The 17,033-nt window shown below is 39.3% G+C and overlaps 1 non-coding gene and 1 pseudogene across 1 annotated transcript; one reads left to right on the plus strand and one right to left on the minus strand.

The window, feature by feature from the left end:
* Nucleotides 1-4,973, plus strand: part of LOC107874415 — a 36,949-nt pseudogene extending 31,976 nt beyond the window's left edge.
* On the minus strand, nucleotides 1,353-1,508 carry LOC124899817. The gene has a single exon (XR_007057381.1). It is a non-coding gene; the product is annotated as a 5.8S ribosomal RNA (ribosomal RNA).
* Nucleotides 4,974-17,033: the final 12,060 nt, after the last annotated feature.

Genomic DNA, 17,033 nt, shown 5'->3' on the forward strand with positions numbered 1-17,033 from the left:
TAGCGACTTGGAGACGTTCCTTTGAATCATTTACTTTTATGTATTCAGATGTTGATTCATAACATGATGAGATATTCTCAACGTCAGCGTATTCTATCTCATGTGTTATCAGATATTAGATACTGATGATATCCTCGACTCCAGCTTAAGATATCCCGTGCGTCATTAGATATTTAATGCAGATGATACCCTCGACACCAGCTACTAGATGGTTTGATTAGTCTTTCGCCCCTATACCTAAGTCAGATGAATGACTTGAACGTCAATATCGCTGCAGGCCTCCACCAGAGTTTCCTCTAGCTTTGCCCCGCTCAAGCATAGTTCACCATCTTTCGGGTTCTGACAGGTATGCTCACACTCGAATCCTTCTTAAAAGATCAAGGTCGGTCAGTGGTGCACCCCTCAGGGGGATCCCACCAATTATCTCATCCGTTGACTGGCATACATGTCAGACTCTTTGGTCTGTGTTTTAAGATAGGTCAAATAGGGAGCCCACGGGCTAGTGTCTGGAGCGCGCAGATGTCGAAGCACTCCAAAGGCGTGTGCTGCCTGCCATAATTGAGGAGATGGCATTTTACAAGCGTATCGAGAGCCCAAACTTTGGACGCCCCCCCAATCCACGCTGGTCCATGCCCCCAGCCGATCAGCGGACCGCCTCATTGCCGTTCCACATCCGACTAGGGCACATCGCCGGCCCCCATTCGCTTCCCTCCCGATAATTTTAAAAAATCTTTGACTCTCTTTTCAAAGTTCTTTTCATCTTTCCCTTGCAGTACTTGTTCACTATCGGTCTCTCACCTGTATTTAGCCTTAGACGAAATTCACCGCCCAATTTAGGCTGCATTCCTAAACAACCCGACTCGTAGATAGCGCCTTATGGTTCAACAAGGTCTGGGCACAACGAGGCTCTCACCCTCTCTAGCGCCCCCCTCCAAGGTACTTGGGCTCGTTCCGCCACTAAGGATGCTTCTTCAGATAATAATTCAAAGGATGGAGCCGCACGAGTCTAAGGTTAGGCTATTCCCAGTTCGTTCGTCGTTACTAAGGGAATCCTTGTAAGTTTCTTTTCCTCCGCTTATTAATATTCTTAAACTCAATGGGTAATCCCGCCTGACCTGGGGTTGCGGTCGAAGTGTCTAAGCGTAATAGGGTCCTGGAGTCAAAATGCATGATGGGCTGTAGCCACAACAACAAAGAGAGTTGAGTTACAACCATCACTTGCATGACGCTCATCGACGTGGACTCATATTTAGGCCAACCGCGAGTTCGAGGCTCACAGAAGACTAGTATCTTCCCTATAACGACAGCTCACCCCATGATTAAGACACGATGCGAGGGGGAAACGCGATGTGTGATGCCCAGGCAGACGTGCCCTCGACCTAATAGCTTCGGGCGCAACTTGCGTTCAAAGAATCGATGGTTCATGGGATTCTTCAATTCACACTAAGTATCATATTTCACTACATTTTTCATCGATACAAGAGATGAGATATCCATTAGTGAGAGTCATTTTTGTTTATAAAAGAAGCCCAGGTCCCCTTGACGCGCGCAGCGTAAGGGGTGCGAGGGGCAGGCTATCAATATAAGTATTCCTTGGCGCTTTCAACGCCGGGGTTCGTTAGTCGTCCGATGCGCATGCTGGACGCGCGCACTAGGGATGAGGGAGAGGCAATCGTGCAGAGGGCTGAAGCATACTATCTACACGGACTCCCCAGTTGTTAAACACGTTTGTAGGTCATTTTGTTGTATAGGTTTTTACAATGATCCTTCCACAGGTTCACCTACGAAAACCTTGTTACAACTTCTCCTTCCTCTATATGATAAGGTTTAATGGATTTCTCACGACGTTGGGGGAAGCGAACCACCTACATTTCCATGATTCAAATATTTCACCAGATCATTCAATCAGTAGGAGCGATGGGCGGTGTGTACAAAGGGCAGGGACGTAGTCAACGCAAGCTGATGACTAACGCTTACTAGGAATTCCTCATTGAATACCAACAATTGCAATGATCTATCCCCATCATGATGAAATTCAAAAGATTACCTGGGCCTGTCGTCCAAGGCTACAAACTCGTTGAATACATTAGTGCAGACCAGAACATCTAAAAGCATCACAGACCTGTTATTGCCTCAAACTTTCTCAGCCTAAAAGGTCGTAGTGCCTATAAAAAGCTGGCAGCGAAGGGATACCTCCGCATAGCTAGTTAGTAGGCTGAGGTATCATTTGTTAACAGAATTAACCAGACAAATCACTCCACTAACTAAGAACGGCCATGCACCACCACCCATAGAATCAAGAAAGAGCTCTCAGTCTGTCAATCCTTACTATGTCTCGACCTAGTAAGTTTTCCCGTGTTGAGTCAAATTAGGCCGCAGGCTCCACTCCTGGTGGTTTCCTTCCATCAATTCCTATAATTTTCATCCTTGAGACCATACTCCCCTCGGAACTGGAAAACTTTGATTTCTCATAAGGTGTCGGCGGAGTACTAAAACCAACATCCGTCGATCCCTGGTCGACATCATTTATGGTTGAGACTAGGACGGTATCTGATTATCTTTGAGCCCCCAACTTTCATTCTTGATTAATGAAAACATCCTTGGCAAATGCTTTCATAGTTATTCGTCTTTCATAAATCCAAGAATTTCACCTTTGATTATGAAATACAAATGCCCCCGACTGTTCCTGTCACCTTGGAGACCTGATGCATTTATGAGTAGGATTGGGAATGGATGGCATTCGATCCTCCAGATTTTTAAGGGCCTCCGGGAATGCACCGAACACCACGCGACGTGCGGTTCTCTTCCAGCTGCTGGACCCTACCTCCGGCTGAGGCAATTCTAGGGTGGGCAGGCTGTTAAACAGAAAAGATAATTATTCCCGAGGCTCCCACCGATGTCTCCGGACTTTCTAATGCTGTCGTCGACTACCACGTCTTAGTTCAGGAATTTTAACCCGATTCCCTTTTGGAGAAAGCGCGAAATGCACTATCTGTTGGGGTTCCCCCGACCCTTAGGATCAACTAACCCTTGTGCAAGTGCCATTCACATGAAATCTTTTCCCTCTTCGTCCTTCAAAGTTTTCATTTGAATATTTGCTACTACCACCAAGATCTGCACTGACGGTCGCTCGCGCTCGAGCTCGCGCCCAAGGTTTTACAGCGAACACCACACCCTCCTACTTATCGAGACCTAGTACTTGCCCCGATGGTCAAGTGTAGGTCACGCTCTTAAGCGCCATCCATTTTCAGGGCTAGTTGATTCGGTAGGTGAGTTGTTAAACACTCCTTAGTGGATTTCGACTTCCATGACCACCGTCCTGCTGTCTTAATCGACTAACACCCTTTATGAGATCTAGATTAGCGTGCAATTTGGTACCATAACCTAGCTTCCGGTTTCAGGGGCGGAGCTATATTGTAGCAAGAGTGGTTAGATGAACACCCTTCGCCGGAAAATTATACAATATAAGTACATGAAATGTTGCTTTACAGGCTTAAATATACAATATGAACAATCTTGACATATGCAGTTGCACTGGCCTAGTGGTGGTAAGCACACAGGGAATGGAAAATTCTCCTTTAGTGCGTGGGTTCAATCCCCTGCGGGCTTTTTTTTTTAAAGATTTTTTTCTCATATTTAGAAAAACTTCTAAATGATTCAAAACTCACGGGAAAATGAAGGATTAGTAGACTTTGGTCCTTTACTTTAATTAAAAATTTATATAAAATTTAAAAGTAATTATTTAATTTAAAATTAATAAGTAAATCCTAAAAATTCTCTATAAAGTTGCTAAAAGTGAAAAAACTTTATATAGAATTTTCTTTTAAAAAAGACCTCATTTAATTCTGCTCTTCCTCTTTTATGTTTCGTTGTTATTATTGTCGTCACCATAGGTCGACGAAAGCTTGAAGCATAAAATTGATTTTTTTTTCTTTTTTTTGCTTATCGCTTTACTTCATATTAAATTAAACATGAACACTAAAGCTGAACATTATGTGGTTTGATTTTAAATTTTGGATACATTTATTCATGAAAAAAAATGATTATTTGTATTATGCAGTTTGATTTTAAAATCTTCAATGCACCATTCGTAAAAAAAAAATTTCTTTGCTAATGTAATGATTTGCTCTGCCACTGCCTTAGGTTCAAGGATCTTCCATTCATTTTCACTTTCGAAATTCCAGAGTTTGTATTACAATTACTTGAAAAAGTGACTGATTTAGGATCTTCTGTGGCTATCATTTGGAACACTATCGAAAGCTTTGAGAAACATGCACTGTTATAACTTTACCAACATTATCAAGTTCCTATTTTCACAATAGGGCCTTTACACAAAATTGTTGCCTCCTCGCGAATGAGTATAGAAGAGGAGGATGGCAGTTGTATTTCATGGCTTGATACTCAAGCCCCTAATTCTATTCTTTATGTAAACCTCAGGATTTTAGTAGTTATGGATAAAAATAAGTTTATTGAGACTGCTTAGGGATTGTTCAATAGCAACCAACCATTTCTACGGGTAGTTAGAAAGTCGATTGAACATCATGACCTACCCGATAGATATTTGGAAGCAGCTGGAGATCGAGGATCGAGGACATATTGTGAAATGGGCACCACAAAAAGAAGTTTTGGCACATCCTGCAGTTGGGGGATTTTGGAGTCATTGCGGTTGGAATTCAACGTTAGAAAGTATTCTCGAAGGGGTTCCCATGATTTGTTGGCCTGGTTTTGGTGATTAGAATGTGAATGCAAGATACTTGGCACATGTATGGAAAGTAGGCCTTGAACTAGGACCTGATGATTTGACTAGACCTGTCATAGCAAATACAATAAGAAAACTTATGGTGGAAGAAGAAGACCAGGAATTGAGACAAATAGTACTTGATATGAAACAGGAACTCGAGATGTCTTTTCGTGATGATGGCTCATTGCATAACTCCTTGAAGAGTCTAACTGAGTTCATGCCTTTGTTATGATTAGCAGTCTCTGATGAAGATACAAGTTTGAAAGATCGTGTACTCTTGCAATGAAATAGCTCAAAATAACAGTTATATAATATAGTCCCAAGTCACTTTATTTGGATATTGCCATTTTACTTCGACCTAACTTTTAATTTTTTTTGCACGTCATCCATTTTGGAATAACTTTAGATATGCTGTGTATGAAATTAGGTGCATACACTGCAACATCCCTTGTAAAATCAAACTACTTCTTTCATGTATTTGACATTCCATTGAGGTATTTAAGGTAACCCAACATTACACCCATCTGTGTAATACCCCAAAGATTTTTAGCAAATTTTATCCCAAGAATGCCTAGTATTAGCTTCAAAAGTGAATGATAATTATTCCATGACGAATTTTAAAGATTTTTACTTTTTTTCATACGGAAAATTCAATAAGCTTTCCATTGATATATGATTTGATTAAATCCGATAATCGGGTAAGAAGTTATGACTATTTCAAGTTCCCATCGTAAAACAGCGCCATATTAGTCAGTGGTGTGCCGCGCCACAAAAGGAAATGGCATTTGGCAATTTTCAGTAGGTGTCCACAATTATGGCGCGTCGCGCCAGCACTCAAATTTAGAATTGTCCTTTTTCCAGTGTCTCAGTGCGATTTTCCCCACGTCGTGCCAAAGTTCCAGGTCATGAAGGAAGGGGCAACGCGATGGCTCTGAGTCACGCCATCCCTCAATTTTACAATTTTCAATTTCCAGTGACATGGCACAATAATGTCGCGTCGCTCCAGGGGGCCAGTTCGGGAAAATTTTACTTAAATTAAATGATGCATCCAGGATTAAAAGGGTCAATTTCCTACCCCTATTTAAACCTAATAACATGTGATTTAGCTATTCTTCACTCAAAATATACTATTTTCTCTCAAGTTTCTCCAAGAACAAGCTAGGGTTTCTATTGGGGATTCAAATTCAAGAAGGTTTCACCATCAATCTTCATGAAATCACGAACTAAGGTATGCATAGTGTTCATTCAGGGACTCCTTTCGTCTATGAAGCCCAAGAATCCTTTTTCTAAATTCAAGTTATGGATTTTCTTATGAATTTTATGATTGGGTTACTTTTGTTCATGTTGATAATGAGTAATTGAATTGTATTCCATGAATGAGTGTTAAATTCCATATGGGTTGATTTGTATCGGTATACATTCATGAAACCCTAGGACTAAACCCTTAAATTATTAAATTGGAATTGAATCACGACAGTTAATTGTTGTATGATGTTGCTTACACATTTTATGCCTACTATGTGTTTGGTTGAATGCCTAGATGAAGGTAAAGTATCTAACTAGCATGATATCATGAAATCCCCATGTACGTACAAGCTTATGCCTATCACATGTATGATGAAATGCTTCAGTAAATGTATTATGATGATTATTATGTATTCAAGTAAGTCATACTTTGTCAGTTTCCTTCTATCGAGTCCTGGAGGTACTTATACCTGAAACATTAGCTATGTACCTAGAGTCATATCATGTTTTCATGATACTACCAGTCAAGCTATGAATCCTTAGACTTCAGATAGTTTTATGACTCAGGAAAAATCTCCATGATCTCATGACTCAGTTTGTTGTCAGATATCAGTAGTATTCTGTCAGTCAACGAAACTTAGTAACTCAGCTCATGTTTAGTTCAGTAAATCATGTTCAGTGTCCATTCAGATGGAAGTAGGAATTAGCTCCAAGTGAACCCAAGGATGGGGACACACACTATCCGATGAGGGTGTGATCCTTAGAAGTCATCCTTGCATTCCAGAACTATGTAGCCAGCATAAGTTGAGACATAACACTGTTAGATGAGGGTTAATAAGGTGGATAACCAGTGTCAGATAAGGGCCCCACCATTCTCTTTTGGGGACACTATCAGATAAGGGTCGCCCATGGCTTGTCCTTGTCAGTGGTGCAGTATTGACACCCTTCCAATTGGGGTTACAGAATGGACCCCAACTCAGCCATAATGGCATACCAGGGGCATTTCCGTTAAATACTACCTCCCACAGTTTCAGTACCAGTCTCAGTAAAAGAACTCAGATAGTTCTTCAGATTTAAGACTGTCAGATACAGTCGACTCAGATATAGTAAGGAACTCAGATATAGTAAGGAACTCAGATAGTTCCATTAGATTTAGGACTATTAGATACAGTCACGCATGTTATCAGTTACATTCAGATACATATATTTATGCTATTAGTTATTAGTATGTCATGTCATCAGTATTCAGATTCAGTAATCACAATATTACAGTGTCAGTTACAGTTACGTGCTTATGTATGCAATCTCGCATTCATGTTAGACAGTCAGCTAGCATTATTCATACATGTTAACCCTTGCATTAGCCTACCTCACATGTATACTCAGTATATTTCATTGTACTGATGCATTTGCACTATGGTGCTTTCTTTTTATGTTACATCATAGGTTCAGAGACACGAGTTCCAGATCAACAGTAGATTCCAGTCTCAGCAGTCAGAATAGAAGTGAGTCCTCATCTTTTGATGACATGATTATTTCTCCACTATTTCATTGATTAGCTATTAGTTGGAGTTAGTTGGCGACATATCCCATCAACTCCTTATTTAGATTATTCAGACAGTAGCGGCTTTTAAACTAAATACAGACTATTGTGTTTCAGACTTCAATGTTTACAATTTTGTTTGGGTATTGTATTACCCTACAGATTTTATCTTATCTATGTTATGTTCAGTATTGAACCTTATGGCCTTTCAGTGCATATTTCCATATTATTCAGTATTTTATGCAGTATACAGGTACAGATATCAGTCATGGGTTAGCTTGTGGTCCTTCGGGGTCATGAGCACCGTGTAGCACTCTGGTTTAGCAAATCAGGGTGTTACAAACTTGGTATTAGATCCTAAGGTTCAATAGAGTCCTAGGAAATCTGAAAGTCGCATCTAGTAGAGTCTTGTACATGGGTGTGTTACGTGCCACATTTATATGCAAGATGCTATGAGATATTTAGGAACAATTTCCCTTATTTCAATATTTATGTCATGCCAGTGAGCATAATCATTAGTCAATCTCTCAGTCTAATCTACTTCTTCTTTTTATTTCAGAATATGACTCCTAAGAGAAGAAATCAGTGAGCCCCTCAGCCCGAAGAACCTTTAGCCGATTATGTTTCTCATGCGGAGTTCAAGACTGTATTTACCACTCTTGCTCAGTCAGTAGCTACCTATAATGAGCGACCAATCATCATTTCGGCCAACCCAATAGCCAACTCAGCTACAGCTAGGATTCGAGACTTCACCTGAATGAATCCTCCATCCTTCCACGGGTCTAAAGTAGATGACGACCCTCAAGAATTTATTGATCAAATTCAGAAAGTGACAGACATAATGAGGGTGACTACTATTACGAGTGATGAGTTAGCTGCATACCAGTTGTAAGATATGGCTCATACTTGGTTCAAATAGTAGAAGTTAGAAAGGTCAGATGATGCAGGTCCTATAGAGTGGGAGGAGTTTGTCACTACATTCTTAGATAGATTCTTTCCCCAAGAGCTCAGAGAGGCTAAGATGCTAGAATTCATCAACCTCGGGTAGGGAAATATGATGGTGAAAGAGTATTCTCTAAAGTTTACTCAATTAGCCAGATATGCCCCTCATGTGGTTGCAGATGGCAGAGCCAAAATGAGTAAGTTTGCTTTAGGGGTAAATGATAACGTAGTTAATGAGTGCAGATCCACTATGCTAAATAGTGACATGACTTTAGCCAAAATTATGACTCATGCTCAGTAGATAAAGGAGCAGAAGATTAATCAGAGGAAAAAGCAGAATAAGAAAGCTAGGACAGGTAGCTTCAATTTTAGTCAGCCTAAATCTGAAGAAGGAAACCGTTCTCAATTTTATCCTAAGTCATCAGTTCTAGATCCTTCTTCAGCTAGTGCTCCATCTTCTAAGTTCAGAGATAGAGTGCCAAGCTCTAAGTCTCAGGGAAGTGTCAGCAATACCCGAACAAATCCCCTTTGTCAGACTTGTGGTAAGAACTACAAGAGTGCTTATAGAGCTAGCAGCGATGTCTATTTCGGTTATGGTATGCCAGGCCACAGAGTCAGAGACTGTCCTCAGTCAGGTTATCATAGTTATCTCCGCTCCTTAGCTTAGTCTGGTCGCCCGAATCAATAGGGTGCCACCACCACTGCTACTAGCGAGCAACACCCAAATAGACTATATGCTCTTCATACCCGAAAAGATCAAGAAAATTCTCTTTATGTAGTTACTAGTACGTTACAGATCTTTCATGTGCATGTTTACATTTTGTTAGACCAGGAGCTTCTTTGTCTTTTGTTACTCCCTATATAGCAGATGATTTCGAAATCAGTCCTGAAATTCTAGTAGAACCCTTCTCAGTCTCTACCCCAGTGGGAAAAACCATTATAGCTCGATGGGTATACAAGAACTGCTCGATTATGATATTTTGGAAATTCACTTCAGCAGACTTAGTCGAATTAGAGATGACTGATTTTGATGTCATTCTCGACATGGATTGGCTTCATTCCTGCTATGCCACAGCCGACTGCAGAAACAGAATAGTCTAGTTTAAGTTCCTAAATAAACCCGTCCTTAAGTGAAAGGGTGGTGTATCTGCTTTCAGGTGTCAGCTTATTTCCTACCTTCGGGCAAAGAAAATAATATCTAAAGGATGTGTCTATCATCTCGTTTGAGTTAAGGACACTAGTTTTGAAACTCCCAGCCTTGAATCAATTCCTATAATGAATGAATATTTAGATGTCTTTCCCAAAGATCTTCCAGGAATTCCTCCCAAAAATGAAATAGACTTCGGCATTGACCTTCTTTTAGATACTCAACCTATCTCTATTCTGCCATACAGAATAGCACCAGTAGAACTCAGAAAATTGAAAAAACAGTTGAAGCATCTCTTAGGGGATTCATCAGACCCAGTATTTTCCCATGGGGCATGCCAGTCTTATTCGTGCACAAGAAAGATGGTTCTCTCATAATGTGCATTGATTACCATCAACAAAATAAGGTCACGGTCAATAACAAGTATTCTCTTTCCAGAATCGATGACTTGTTTGACCAACTTCAGGGTGCCAGCTATTTCTCTAAGATAGAACTCAGATCCGGCTATCATCAGCTCAGAGTTAGAGAAAGTGACATTCTAAAAATAGCTTTCTGTACTTGGTGTGGTCATTTTGAATTCTTAGTCATGTCATTTGGTCTTATCAATGCCCCAGCAGCTTTCATGGACTTGATGAACCGCGTGTTCAAGTAGTACTTGGACATGTTCTTCATTGTCTTTATAGATGATACTCTGGTTTATTCCCGCACTGAGCGCGATCATGCAGACCATCTCAGAACAGTACTTCAGACTCTCAGAGATCATCAGCTATTTACCAAATTCAGTAAGTGCAAATTTTGGTTGATCCTCAAAAGACGAAAGCAGTAAAAAATTAGCCAAGACCTATCTCTCCATCAGATATCAGGAGTTTCTTGGGTTTGGCTGGCTATTACAGATGGTTTTTTGAAGGATTTTCATCTATTACATCCCCTACGTCCAGATTGACTGAGAAGAGAGTCGATTTTTAGTGGTTAGACCCTTGTGAGAAGAGTTTTTAGTAGTTGAAGACTCGACTTACCTCAATCCCAGTCTTAGCTCTTCTAGATGGGTTCGTGGTATATTTTGATGCATCCAGAGTAGGTTTGGGTTGTGTCCTAATGTAGCATGGTAAGGCCATATCCTACACCTCCAGACAGCTTAAACCCCATGAGAGAAATTATCCTACTCATGATCTTGAGTTAGCAGCCGTAGTCTTTTCCTTGAAGATTTGGAGGCATTATCTCTGCGGAGTTCATGTAGATGTCTTCACAGATCACAGAAGTCTTTAGTATGTCTTTTCTCAAAAAGATCTCAATCTTCTTTAGAGAAGGTGGTTATAGCTCTTAAAAGACTACGACATAAGTCCTCTATCATACGAGCAATGCCAACATAGTGGCTGATGCTCTCAGTAAGCTATCCATGGGTAGTGTTTCTCATATGGAGGATAGTAAGAAGAAGTTAACTAAAGAATTCCATCAGCTTGCCAGACCAGGCATTCGCTTAGTCGATTCTTCAGAGGGTGGTGTATGTGTTTAGAGTAGTTCAGAATTATTTCTAGTTTTTGCGGTAAAAGAAGTGCAAGATAAAGATCCCAGCCTTGTCAAGTTGAAAGAGTCAGTTTAGGATCAGAAAGTAGAGGTTTTTTCCTAAGGGGGAGACGGTGTTTTGCGTTGTCAGGGTCGTCTCTTTGTTCCAGGTGTAGATGACTTGAGGCAGCAAATTCTTGCAGAAGCACATGGTGTACTCTACTCTATTCATCCAGGGGCCACAAAGATGTACCGTGACTTGCGGGAAATCTATTGGTAGAGTGGGATGAAGAAAGACATTGGAAAGTTTGTGGCTAAGTTCCCTACATGTCAGCAAGTTAAGATAGAGCATCAGAAGCCTAGTGGGTCCATGCAAGAGTTCAAATTCCTACTTGGAAGTGGGACATTGTGAATATGGACTTCGTGATAGGTTTTCCTCAAACTCGTCATCAGCATGATTTAGTCTGGGTCATTGTAGACAAAATGACCAAATCAGCTTATTTTTTTCAGTTCATACCTCTTATTCAGTCGAGGATTATACCAAACTCTATATCAAGGAGTTGGTCAGATTGTACGGTGTTTCGTTGTCCATTATCTCAGACAGAGGTACCCAGTTCACCTTTTATTTTTGGAAAGCATTCTAAAAGAGTCTCGGTACCCAAGTTTATCTCAGTACAGCCTTCCATTCTCAGATAGATGGTTAAGCAGAAAGAACCATTCAGACCTTAGAAGATATGCTAAGAGCGTGTGCAATTGATTTCAAGGGAAGTTGGGATGACCACTTGCCTTTGATTAAATTTGCATACAATAACAGCTATCATTTCAGCATTCAGATGGATCCATTCGAAGCTCTCTATGGTAGGAAATATAGATATCCAATTGGTTGATTCGAAGTTAGTGAGGCCTCAGTCATAGGTCCTGACTTAGAATTCGACGCCTTAGGAAAAGTCTAGTTAATCAGAGAAAGAATCCGGGCTGCTCAGAGCCGACAGAAGTATTATGCAGATGTTCATAGAAAAGATCTCGAGTTTGAGGTTGGTGATCATGTCTATCTAAATATCTCTCCCATGAAGGAAGTGAAGATATTTGGCAAGAAGGGAAAGCTCAGTCCTCAATATATCGGTCCCTTCAAGATTCTCAGTCGTTTCGACAAGGTAGTTTGTGAGCTCAAATTGCCTTCAGATCTAGCCTCAGTTTATCCAGTCTTCCATGTCTCTTTGCTCAAGAAGTGTATAGGTGACCCACCATTCGTAGTCCCTATTCAAAGCATTGATGTTTAGAATAGTCTCTCTTATGAACAGATTCCAGTTGAAATCTTAGACTATCAAACTCGTAGATTGAGGAACAAAGAAGTCCTTCTAGTTAAAGTCCTTTGACTAAATTAGTTCGTCGCGGGAGCTACTTGGGAAGCAAAAGCAGACATGCGTACCAAGTATTCTCACCTCTTCTCCACCAACTCAGAACAAGCTCAAGGCAACAGTTCTCCTTAATCTTACTCAGTTTCATGATCAGTGTTCATCACGAACTTGGTATTCAGTTTTATGTTCATGTTCCCAGTATAAAATTGCTATCAAGTACCATTGCACATTCATTCATGCATTCATGTATCAGCTAAGTTATATAATTATGCATCAGAAATGCATTCTCATTGTGAGAAACTTAGTTCCATGGAACATTCAGTCATGCATTCATGAATCAGTTACACATGCATCAGATATGCATGTTCAGTATGTTATGTTCAGCTTGTCAGTCATGAGATCATGTTTCAATTATTCATGTTCATTTCATGTTCAACTTATTATTTTCCCTCTCAGTCAGTCTCATTCGAGGACGAATGTTCTCAAGGGGGAGATATTGTAATACCTCAAAGTTTTCTAGCAAATTTCATCCCAAGAATTCCTAATATTAGATTCTAAAGTGAATGATAATTATTCCATGAGAAATTTTCCAGATTTTCACTTTTTGTCATGTTGAAAATTCAATAAGCTTTCCATCGATATATGATTCGCGTAAATTCGATAACTGGGTAAGAAGTTATGACTATTTCAAGTTCCCATCGTAAAACAGCACCATATTAGTCAGTGGCACGCTGCGCCACAAGAGGAAATGGAATTTGGCAATTTCCAGTAGGTGTCCGCAATTATGGCACGTCGCGCCAGCACTCAAATTCAGAATTGTCCTTTTTCCAGTGTCTCAGTGTGATTTACCCAGCATCACGCCAAGTTCTAAGTCACGAAGGAAGGGGCAACGCTATGGCTCCGCGTCGCGCCATCCTTCAATTTTCTAATTGTCAATTTCCAGTGATGCGGCACGATAAAGCTGCGTCACTCCAGGGGCCCAATTCAAGAATATTTTATTGAAATTAAATGATGCGTCCAGGGTTAAAATGGTCAATTTCCTACCCCTATTTAAACCCAATAACACGTGATTTAGCTATTTTTCACCCAAAATATACTATTTTCTCTCAAGTTTCTCTCACGAACAATCTAGGGTTTCTATTGGGGATTCAAATTCAAGAAGGTTTCACCATCAATCTTCACGAAATCACGAACTAAGGTATGCATAGTGTTCCTTGCGTTCCAGAATTATGTAGCCAGCATAGGTTGAGACATCAACACTGTCGGATGAGGGTTGATGAGGTGGATAAGAACTGTCAGATAAGGGCCTCACCATTCTCTTTTGGGGACACTGTCAGATAAGGGTCGCCTACAGCTTGTCCTTACTAGTGGCACGATATTGACACCCTTCCAATTAGGGTAATAGATTGGACCCCAACTCAGCTATAATGGTGTATCAGGGGCATGTCGGTTAAATACTACCTCCCACAGTTTCAGTACCAGTCTCAGTAAAAGAACTCAGATAGTTCTTCAGATTTAAGACTGTCAGATACAGTCAACTCGGATACAGTAAGAAAGTCAGATAGTTCCATTAGATTCAGGACTGTTAGATACAGTTACCCATGTTATCAGTTACATTCAGATATAGCTATTTATGCTATCAGTTATATCAGTTATTAGTATATCATGTCATCAGTATTTAGATTTAGTAATCACGATATCACAGTGTCAGTTACAGTTACGTATTTATATATGCATTCTCGCATTTATGTTAGACAGTCAGCTAGCATTATTCATGCATATTAACCCTTCTATTAGCCTACCTCACATGTATACTCAGTACATTCCATTGTACTGACGCATTTGCGCTATGGTGCTTTCTTTTTATGTTACACCATAGGTTCAGAGATACAGGTTCCAGATCAGCAGTAGATTCTAGTCTCCACAGTCAGAATAGAAGTGAGTCCTCATCATTTGAGGATATGATTATTTCTCCACTATTTCATTAATTAGTTATTAGTTGGAGTCAGTTGGGGACATGTCCCATCAACTCCTTATTCAGATTATTCAGACAGTAGAGGCTTTCAGACTAGATGCAGAGTATTATGTTTCAGAATTCAGTGTTTACAGTTTTTTTTGGGGTATTGTATTATGCCACAGATGTTATCTCATCCATGTTATGTTCAGTATTGAACCTTATGTCTTTTCAATGCATGTTTCCGCATTATTCAGTATTTTATGCAGTATACAGGTACAGATATCAGTCATGGGTTAGCTTGTGGTCCTTCGGGATCATGAGCACCGTGTAGCATTTCGGTTCAGCAAATCGGGGTGTTACACCATCTTTTAGGTCAATTTTCCCTAACGTTGTACTCTTACATTTCACACTGACTCTAGATTCTGGATCCACCAAGTTCAATTCCATCATCCCTATGATCCTCACCCTTGTGTTGATTGCAGTCTTACTCTTTTAGTTGCTACCAGTGTTTTTTCATGTGCAAGAAATCACTAGTCTACCATTTTCTATCATTTCATATCTATTTTAGACTACAAATCGTAGGGACTCTGTTCTATGTTGGACAGCAACCGGGATTGGTGATCCTGTTGTCATTATATAAGCAAGGTGTTTTAAAGGGTTGCTGTCACGGGAATTTGACAACATGATGAGTAGAGAAAGCAAAATCAGCTCAAACATCATAACCTGCCCAATCCGTTCAATATTTAAGTGGTTGTACCACTTATAGAAAAGTGTAGTTGTCAGGTCTTATTTTATTAATCCATATCAACGTAATCTATAAAGGCATTAACAATTTAGCTTTGTTTTAAGCAGTTGTATCTTCTATTAACAGACACATATAATCTGAACTACAAGTGAATATATACTCTACAATCTGTTATTGTAAATTTGTCCAAGTTTTAATAACACACATTATATCTAAGAACTCTAGAAAATCTGGCTAAATTGACATAGTTCTTACCATTAACCGGTCCACTCATGTTCAGTTTTTGAGTTCTTAACCCTTCTCATCAGAATAACGATTGGATGATTTTTGATTTCTTGATTTCAATTAATAAAAGGGAAATAACCCTATTTCTTTACCTCAATAATAGAAGCACACCTATCTCAGATGGGAGACCTGTTAAATAGTTAAGTGCAATATGAAGTTGTGTCAGACTGGTCAAGGTACCGATTTCTCTTGGGCAATGTTGCTATGCTGCATACCAAGAAGAAGATTAGTTGATGCAATCATATAAGAAATCCTTATTCAAAATAATGACATATGATAATTGGTTGAGGTTGATAAACAGAGTAAGCTGTATTAGAAAATAAAATTGTAACACGAAAAAACATCTGAATGTCACTGATCAAAAAAATTAATACCATGAATTTTGTGAATGAAGGATACGCGACTTTATACTACTCACTGATATACTTCACTTTTCATATTATAATTTTATCAAAACAATCCCATAATTAGAACTATGACACTGCGTCCCTCACACTCAAATGTATCTATATGTTTGGTGTACCCATCAGTTAATGGTGCAAAAACAGAATGTGTGAACTTCAATTTGATAGAGATGATGCAACAATTTGGCAAATCTCATTAAACTTGGAGAGTAATATGCTAATGAAGGGAATATCTGAGGAATAACTGGTACTTAATGATTTTCGTTCAGTGAAATAAACACAACTCTTTAGAGAAGCTATCTCTTCCAACCTTAATTAATTATCCATAATTTCATTTCCATTGAAAATCAATTTCTGGTAAGCAGAACACTACCGAAAAAAAAAATGTTCCTCAAACAAGTGAAAACATCACAATTTAAAAGATATGTAAAGGAGTCAGCTCTATGACCTGAACAAGAACAACAACAACAACAACAACAATAATCACCTTTTAAAAAGTGGATGAAATTGCCCGAGAAGGAAGGAGAGAGCCAAAATAGCCCAATGACTATTGTCACACCCTTTTTTTACCAAAAAGATTATGATTTAAGTTTCAAAAGGGTTTTTATTATTGAGTGACAAAAGATAAAGTTTGTTTTGAAAAGAATTCTTTTACATTTAACTCAGAGTTGCCACTTGGCATAATCGGGTGTGTCAAGTCACCTTTAAAAATCTTTTTTCAAAATGATTTGACTCTTTAAAAATTAATCCATAAACAGAGATTCCGATTAAGGAATTCTATTGACTGAGGGAAAAGTGTTATGCACCCCTCGATCCCATAGTTCGACCAAGGTCGCTTCATGAATTATATGGGCTAGTAGACACTATGAAATGAATATACCACATAAAACACACAAACCAAACAAACGAAAGTCCAAAAGTTAATGTCCAGTCCAATTTATTACAGAACCAAAATAAAAAAAGTATAAATAACATAAATATCAACCCTTTTGGAAGTAATTACACCCTCTCCCACCTTTTTAATTACTCTACACTCTCTCTCTGTTAATGTACATAACATAGCCGACATATACATAACATTCTGTCTATATGTTGAGATTTTTGTAATATATTTAGGGAGTTGAAATTTTAATAATATTGGAAACATAAGCTGTGTATTTGTG

Source organism: Capsicum annuum, chromosome 6, assembly GCF_002878395.1.
Source record: "Capsicum annuum cultivar UCD-10X-F1 chromosome 6, UCD10Xv1.1, whole genome shotgun sequence".
Taxonomy (NCBI): domain Eukaryota; kingdom Viridiplantae; phylum Streptophyta; class Magnoliopsida; order Solanales; family Solanaceae; genus Capsicum; species Capsicum annuum.